This window comes from Siphateles boraxobius, unplaced genomic scaffold (genome assembly GCF_051911475.1).
Source record: "Siphateles boraxobius isolate OS27281-9 unplaced genomic scaffold, OSU_SipBor_1 46, whole genome shotgun sequence".
Lineage (NCBI taxonomy): Eukaryota > Metazoa > Chordata > Actinopteri > Cypriniformes > Leuciscidae > Siphateles > Siphateles boraxobius.
The window spans coordinates 155,374-163,062 of NW_027509097.1; the positions used below are offsets into that span (position 1 = coordinate 155,374).

Consider the following 7,689-nt stretch of genomic DNA (forward strand, 5'->3'; position numbering starts at 1 on the left):
TTTCTAAACGGTTTTATTAAGTTGAAATAGTTGCCGAATGCCCCTTTAAGTAGCCTACTATATTGGCCTATTCATCATCTGTTATAGGCTATATTTATTTATTAAAGAAATATTGACATTGCATATTAAATAGTGTAACACATCGATGACTTTGGTAGCAAAACAAAATGGGAATCCAAGAACAGTAAACAAACAATAATATCCTTTTGAACTATTTGCAAATATCTTTTCATTTAAAAAATAAAATATTGCTGTAATAACATATAATAGCCTATATAAAATACAATAATATACAAAATATTACATGTTTAGCTACATCCCCTCCCCAATCTCATTTATCGTTAAAACTGAAGTGTCGCGCTGTAGCCTAATTCATGTACGGTGAACACTTAATCCCAGATCTAATCTAATTGAATCACCTTCTTTGATTAGATTAGTCATCTCAATTGTTTTGACATTGACGAGTGCTGTTAAACCGCTTGAAATGTTTAGAATCTTTTGGTGTTCCTTGCAACAAGCAGAGAGGATATGGATCTGTCGGTATCTTATTTGACATATTGAAATGCAAAATTGCAGCATTAAATCATGAAGGGAGATTTGCAAGCAGTGACAGCCACGACTGCCGGCTGTTCTGAGAGCAACCGAGTCATTTTGAAAGTGAAAGTTTACTAGGCTATCCTTTATAAATCTGGAGTGAATCTGAGAGAGTCAGAGTGAATGAACTCACACACTGAAGACATACAGACCAGAGGTGAGCAATAACTCTCTCTCAACAGGAAAATAATCTCCTTTATATTTACTAATTCATAACCAGCCACAGGAAAATCTTCAGCACATGCATGATAACTTTGTATTATGTGATTTACACATGTGATTACATATGTCTTTTAAATAGCCTATAGAAAACAGTTTTTGCATGTTTGTGATAATTTTGTCTGGTTAATGTTTCAGTGTAATACAATGCAATTGATATAACATTAATTGATGTTTTATTAACAAGGTTTGGGAGGAACACATTCTAATTATCAAACAATCAAGTCATTCCAGCCAGCTGTCAGTAATCAACAGGTCCACTCAATCAGCACGATTAAAGCCTATAAATATACTCAGTCAACTCACCCATATTCCTCGACAGTTTTCAGCATTTGGTTTACCGCTTTGCTACGATGTCCCAAATGCAGCTTTCACCATCCGATGACGAGCTTAACCATGCTCTGGTTCCTCCGGTGCCATCAGCTGGCCCCAGGACAACCTCTCCACCTGATACCGCCTCCGAGCCCCACGTTTCATCTCGCGGGCGCCGGTCTGCGCAAGAAACCCCTCGCACGTCAAGACGCCGAGGTTTACCCTCACCTCCACCGGCGAGGACTCCAGCTTCCTCCCCGGCGTCCTCCTATCGTTCGGCCGTACCAACGATTACGCCTATTGGGAAGTGGACAGTCTTGAGTCTGAGACAAGTGCTGATAAACTCTGATATTCAGCCCTTGCGCAGGATGACTAAAGCGCAACTATACAACTTATACGTTACCTTGCAGTCATCAAATCTCTCTCCCAAATCCACCCCAGGTTCCAAGGCGGCCAGCAGGCTGGGAAATTCTCGTGAGGCCCCGAATTCGCCTCGCCCGACTCCGCCAACTTTCCATGCAAGATACGGTTTGCCGCGCGTTTCAAACCGCGGCGCCAGGATTTCTGCGAGCCTGGGTCGCGCTCCAGATTCCACCGCCACGAGACCTCACTAGCCTCCCGCTTCAGCTGAGCTATTCAGCACGGCGCTTCCCGCCGCAGCGCCATACACAGCTGGGCCCGCCGGCTCACCCTCTGCCTCCCAGTTTTTTCCTCCTGCTGTTTCTAACTCTTTTCCTCTGCAGTGGCCTCCGGCTCCCGTAGCAGACGCTTGCGTGAGGCTGCCTCCGCTAGCGGTGTAGGCTCAAACTTTCCACAATCTTCCTGCGACTACTGCTAACCCCTCCCATTTTCAGTGGCCTGCAGCTCAAGCAAGTGCGAGACCGCCTCCGCTTGCAACACAAGCTCAGGCTTCTCATTCATTTCCTCCTTTTCCCCCTTATGCTTTTCTCAATTTCCCTTCTCAAGTCCCACAGGCCGACCTAAGCGTGAGGCTGCCTCCGCCGATAGTCGCAGCCCAGGCTTCTCTCCCTTACAGCTCTCTCTTAAATGCCAAATCACAATTTTCTCTTTTCACAGCTACCCCGATGCCAGTCTCACCAGACGCTGTCGCTCTGGAGCCTCCCCCAGTGACTCAAAACATCCGAGCACAGATTCTGGCAGGTGCGGATGTAGACCTTTCACATTTTCTTTCTCTGCTTCCCGTATCCGATTCTAAACGTCAGTTAGACTGCAGGGATTTTTCAGTCACCTTAAAAAACCAAAATACACATTCATCACGTTTACTTTCTTTTTCGGAGTTTTCAATTGCTTTCAGCCACTTCACAGAAATCATTTGCTCCGCCTTCCCTCATAGGCGCCTTCCCTCATAGACTATTTAGCGCTGATAGCCGAGCTCGCGTTGTCCTACGGGGGAGGGCACTTTTACACGTATCATAAACTCTTCTCAGCAAAATGCGCTGTTAGGGTTTCACAGTGGAACCAATGCCCATACTGGGGAGCACTAGACACTGACCTACACAGCAGAGTTTTCCTTGGCTGCAGGAATATTTCTTGCGCTGTCTGCAGGTAAGTGGCACATTCCACAATATTGTGCCCTCAAGTTAACCCCTCCGTTCCCCCATGCCCGGAAACAGCACCAGTCAAATCCACCAGCTACACACCAAGACCGGCGACTAGCAACCCATATCCACATGAGGCTAATTTCAGCTCCAGAGCACTTACGGACAGCAAACAGCCTTGCAACAATTTTAATATCGGCAAGTGCACCAGGCAGCGTTGTCGGTACTTGCACATATGTAGCTTCTGTGGCGGTGCTCATGCCCGTCCTGTATGCCCTGTCTTTAAAGATGTCAATAAAAAATCTAAAAATTATTTATCGACTCCCGTGAATATTTCTCGCCTTTCTATCGAACTAGCTCACCACCCGGACTTCACTGAATATCTGCTGTCTGGCCTACAACACGGTTTTAAACCTGGAGTGGTTTGTCCGCTCTCCCAAAACATCATCTGCGATAATCTCCAATCGGCTCTCGCCGAGCCCGACGTGGTAGACAACCTGATTAAAAAAGAAGTCGAGTCAGGCCTCATGATTGGCCCTTTTGACGAGCCTCCTTTCAAAGTTTTTCGCATTAGCCCCATTGGAGTGGCTACGAGAAAGTTTTCAGGTAAGAAACGCCTCATAGTCGATCTGCCAGCTCCACATAAATCCCTGTTCCCAAGCATTAACAGCCTGATCCCACTCTACGAATTTTCTCTCAAATACCACGACGTAGATCAAGCAGTCGACCTGATAAAAATCGTGGGTCGGGGTGCCTGGCTCGCAAAAATTGACATCACTTCGGCTTTTAAAGTGATGCCCATCCACCCGGAGTCATGGCACTTATTTGGAGTGCGCTGGCATGGGAAGTTTTATTTCGCCGTACGCTTAACTTTTGGATGCAAAAGCAGCCCCAAAATTTTTGACATGCTATCTGAAGCCGTTTGCTGGATCTTGTCAAACAATTATGCAATTCCTCACCTCATTCACCTGCTGGCCGATTTTCTAATAATTTCGCCTCCCGGCGCCATTCCAGCAGCCCAGATCCTCACAGTTCAAAAAGTCTTTTCCGAGCTCGGAATCCCCATCGCCCAGGAAAAAACCATGGGTCCCGCCACATCCATTGAGTTCCTTGGCATTAATCTACATTCAGTTAAATACCAGGCCTCCCTGCCCAAGGAGAAAATCGATAGAATAATCCTCATCTCATCTACCCTCGTAGAATAATCCTCATCTCATCTACCCTCGTAGATAGTTCAAAGTGTTCCAAACGCGAACTCCTATCCATGCTCGGCCACTTAAACTTCGCCATGCGCATTATTCCACAAGGCCGCCCTTTCATTTCTCATCTCCTCTCTCTCGCGTCTTCAGTTCACGCACTAGAGGATCTCATTTCCCTAACTCCAGCATGCCGCGACAAACTCAGCCTATGGATAACTTTCCTTAAACAGTGGAACGGCCTATCCTTTTCCTATAAGGATCTAATTTCCTCCCCCATCGACATCCAGCTGTTCACAGATGCAGCCCCCTCAGTCGGCTTTGGGGGGTTCTGCCAAGGACGCTGGTTCGCGTCTACTTGGCCCCCCCAAATACAGGACACGCTACAGTACTCTGCATTATTCGAGCTCTACCCTCTTGTAGTAGCAGCCTTCCTGTGGGGGAAAGAATGGACTGCCAGCAGCATCATAGTGCATTGTGACAACGAAGCTACAGTCCAGTGCATTAATAAAGGCCGTTCCCATTCACCCGCAGTGATGCCACTTTTAAGACGTCTAATCTGGATTTCAGCATGTGATCAATTTATCTTAATTGCCAAACACATCCCCGGGTCAAAAAACCAAATTGCCGACTCTCTATCTCGCTTTATGTTTCAGAAATTCAGGATGCTGGCTCCAGAGGCAGACAAGCTACCAACTCCAGTACCTCATTATTCGGAATTAATATTCCCATAACCCACCCGCAAAAATCCCTCCTCAACATATCGCTCGACACTATTCTCCAAGCAGTTTCCCCCAGAACTCTCCAATCCTATGTGACCGCATGGAGATGTTTTAAAGCCTTCCAGCTTTCTTATAACACGCCATTCCCTGATTATTACCTCCTTCATCTCTTACCTTAACAGCGTTAAGAGCCTCCAAGTCGGGTCCCATAACAGACAACCCATAACATTAGATATTCTTACTAAACGCATTTATACCCTCCGCACAGGCTACCGATCCCTTAATACCTCTCGCACACTCGACGCCATGTTTATTTTAGCTTTTTTTGGTTTCCTAAGATGCTCTGAACTGGCTATCACTTCCAGATTCGACCCAAAAATCCACCCAAACATCTCAGATCTTTCAGTGCTTGACAGCGAAACTATCTCTAATCTGATCAAACAAAGCAAAACAGACCAAACCAAAAAAGGCCACTTCATATATATTTTCAACCTCTCTTCACCAATTCAACTTTCCCAAACTATACTAGCATACCTCCAACTGAGAAACTCTCATGCTAAATCCCATCTCGAACCCCTGTTCATAGACGACTCTAACAAACCCGTGACACGCTTTTGGTTCCAAAAACACCTAAAATCTGTTCTCCAACTATCAGGCATCTTAGCAGAGAATTTCTCCAGCCATTCCTTCCGCATCGGGGCAGCAACCTCAGCAGCCCAAAAAGGCCTCTCCCAGCAACAGATCCAAGCGCTTGGAAGATTGTCCTCAGACGCGTTCCAAACCTATATCAGAACTAATCGTTTCCATATCAAAAAAGCCCACCAAATCCTCACTGGTTAAAATAAATAAATAAATAAATAAAATTTGAGTATCCATGTCTTCTCTTTCTCCATCCAGCGAGTATTGATCTCCCAGCGGACACAGCGAGAGCCTTCCAGGTCGAGCATCCATGTCTTCTCTTTCTCCGTCCAGCGAGTATTGATCTCCCAGCGGACACAGCGAGAGCCTTCCCGGTCGACCTTCTATGTCTTCTCTTTCTCCGTCCAGCGAGTATTGATCTCCCAGCGGACACAGCGAGAGCCTTCCCGGTCGAGCATCCATGTCTTCTCTTTCTCCGTCCAGCGAGTATTGATCTCCCAGCGGACCCAGAGACAGCCTTCCAGGTCGAGTATTTATATTTTCTCTTTCTCCGTCCAGCGAGTATTGATCTCCCAGCGGACCCAGAGACAGCCTTCCCAGTCGAGTATTTATTTCTTCTCTTTCTCCGTCCAGCGAGTATTGATCTCCCAGCGGACACAGCGAGAGTTCCCCAGGTCAAGCATTTTCATCTCCTCCTCCATCTAGCGAGTATTGATCTCCCAGCGGACGTAGCCAAACCCTCCCAGTCAAGCATCTATGTTTTTCTCTTTCCTGACTGGTGAGGCTTACCCTTTCCGATGCCATGACCATTGCCACAAGAACCCTCCCGTTCGAACATCCATACTTACCCGTCCGACACCGTAAGCATTGAACTCTCATCGGACACCGCGAGAGCTCTCCCAGCCAAACAACCAGGCTCTCCTTGAAATGCCAGCCCGCCAATGTCTGTGCTCCCTCGGGGGGTCTTTAAGCAGGCGGCTGTCCTTTATTCACTTTGCTTTATGGGGAGTACTCTGGGTTCGGGCCCAATTTCCGAGCTCGGAGCCCTCCCCCCGGACAGCACGCCAAATACGCATAACCATTTATTTTCTGATCATTTGTAAATGTGAACTCGTGAATTTATGTTTTATTAACAAGGTTCGGGAGGAACACGTTCTAATGATCAAACAATCAAGTCATTCCAGCCAGCTGTCAGCAATCAGTAATCAACAGGTCCACTCAATCAGCACAATTAAAGCCTATAAATATACTCAGTCAACTCACCCATATTCCTCGACAGTTTTCAGCATCCCTCCACCACCACCTCTCCTCACACTTGCCTAGTTATCTTCCTAAACAGAGAAACGGGGGGAGTACTCTGGGTTCGGGCCCAATTTCCGAGCTCAGAGCCCTCCCCCCGGACAGCACGCCAAATATGCATAACCATTTATTTTCTCATCATTTGTAACTGTGAACTCGTGAAAGATCATCACGTTCAATTTCTGTCGTGGCTCGGTAGATTCAGCAGCAATATTATCATGAATGGATGCGTTTTGTTGTTTGCTCTCTGCTTTATTGTAGTATCATTGTGGTTTTCTGGTTGTATTTTACACTCGTGAGTCTCTTCAACCCCTCTAAATTAATTCATGATTCATTATGTTATGTGAAACCTCGCACAGTTATTTAATTCAATTCGGACATCTCTGCTGAGCTTACAGTAAATCATCTCCTCTTGCACTTCCTTATTTGTCCTAGTTGTTTAAGTTTCACTTCTTATACAACTTTATGTTGTTTTTTTATTATTTTGCAGAATCAAAACCATGAATGCTGTAAATGCAGTGCAACTGTTCATTCTGGTTTGGACTTTTACTGCTGTCTGTCAAGCTGATGGTAAGAGAATAAACTTTCCCCTAGAAATTTTGAGGAGGGCGTAATCTAAGACATTAATAATAAAAAAAGGTAAAATCTTATGTTTCTCAACTGACTCTCAACTGATCAGAATGTTGCATGCAGAAACTGTAGTGTATATATTACTATTGAATATATAAGCTATAATAAAACATGTGACCCTCCAATTACCAGATATTAAATCCTGTTCAAACTATAATGTACAAAAACACATGATGCAGTGGTTTTATTTTATGAATAGGGTCTCGAGTGAAAGAGTCACTGTATGTCCATTATATCCACATGGACATAGAAAAGTCTGATGTGTTATAAGTTTACTGAGATGTAAAAAAACCCCAGATCTTTATAATTATTCAGTTGTTGTATTATATGATATACTCTGTTATTTTTCAGATGACATCAGTGTAAGCTGTGCTGATGTGACTGGAACTGTGAGGAAAGAAGTAACTTTCACCTGCAGCATCTCTCTGAAGAAGTCTGAACACTGCATTACATACTATAAGTTTCTATATCCTGAGAAATATAATGACTCTGCAATCTGTAGAGAAGAGTTTCCTCAGG

General features: G+C 45.1%; 1 long non-coding RNA gene across 1 annotated transcript; it reads left to right on the forward strand.

Moving 5' to 3' along the window:
• The first annotated feature begins 700 nt into the window (after positions 1-700).
• Positions 701-7,662, forward strand: LOC143709688 (uncharacterized). The gene is made up of 3 exons (XR_013194381.1): positions 701-751; positions 7,031-7,110; positions 7,522-7,662. It is a non-coding gene; the product is annotated as an uncharacterized LOC143709688 (long non-coding RNA).
• Positions 7,663-7,689: the final 27 nt, after the last annotated feature.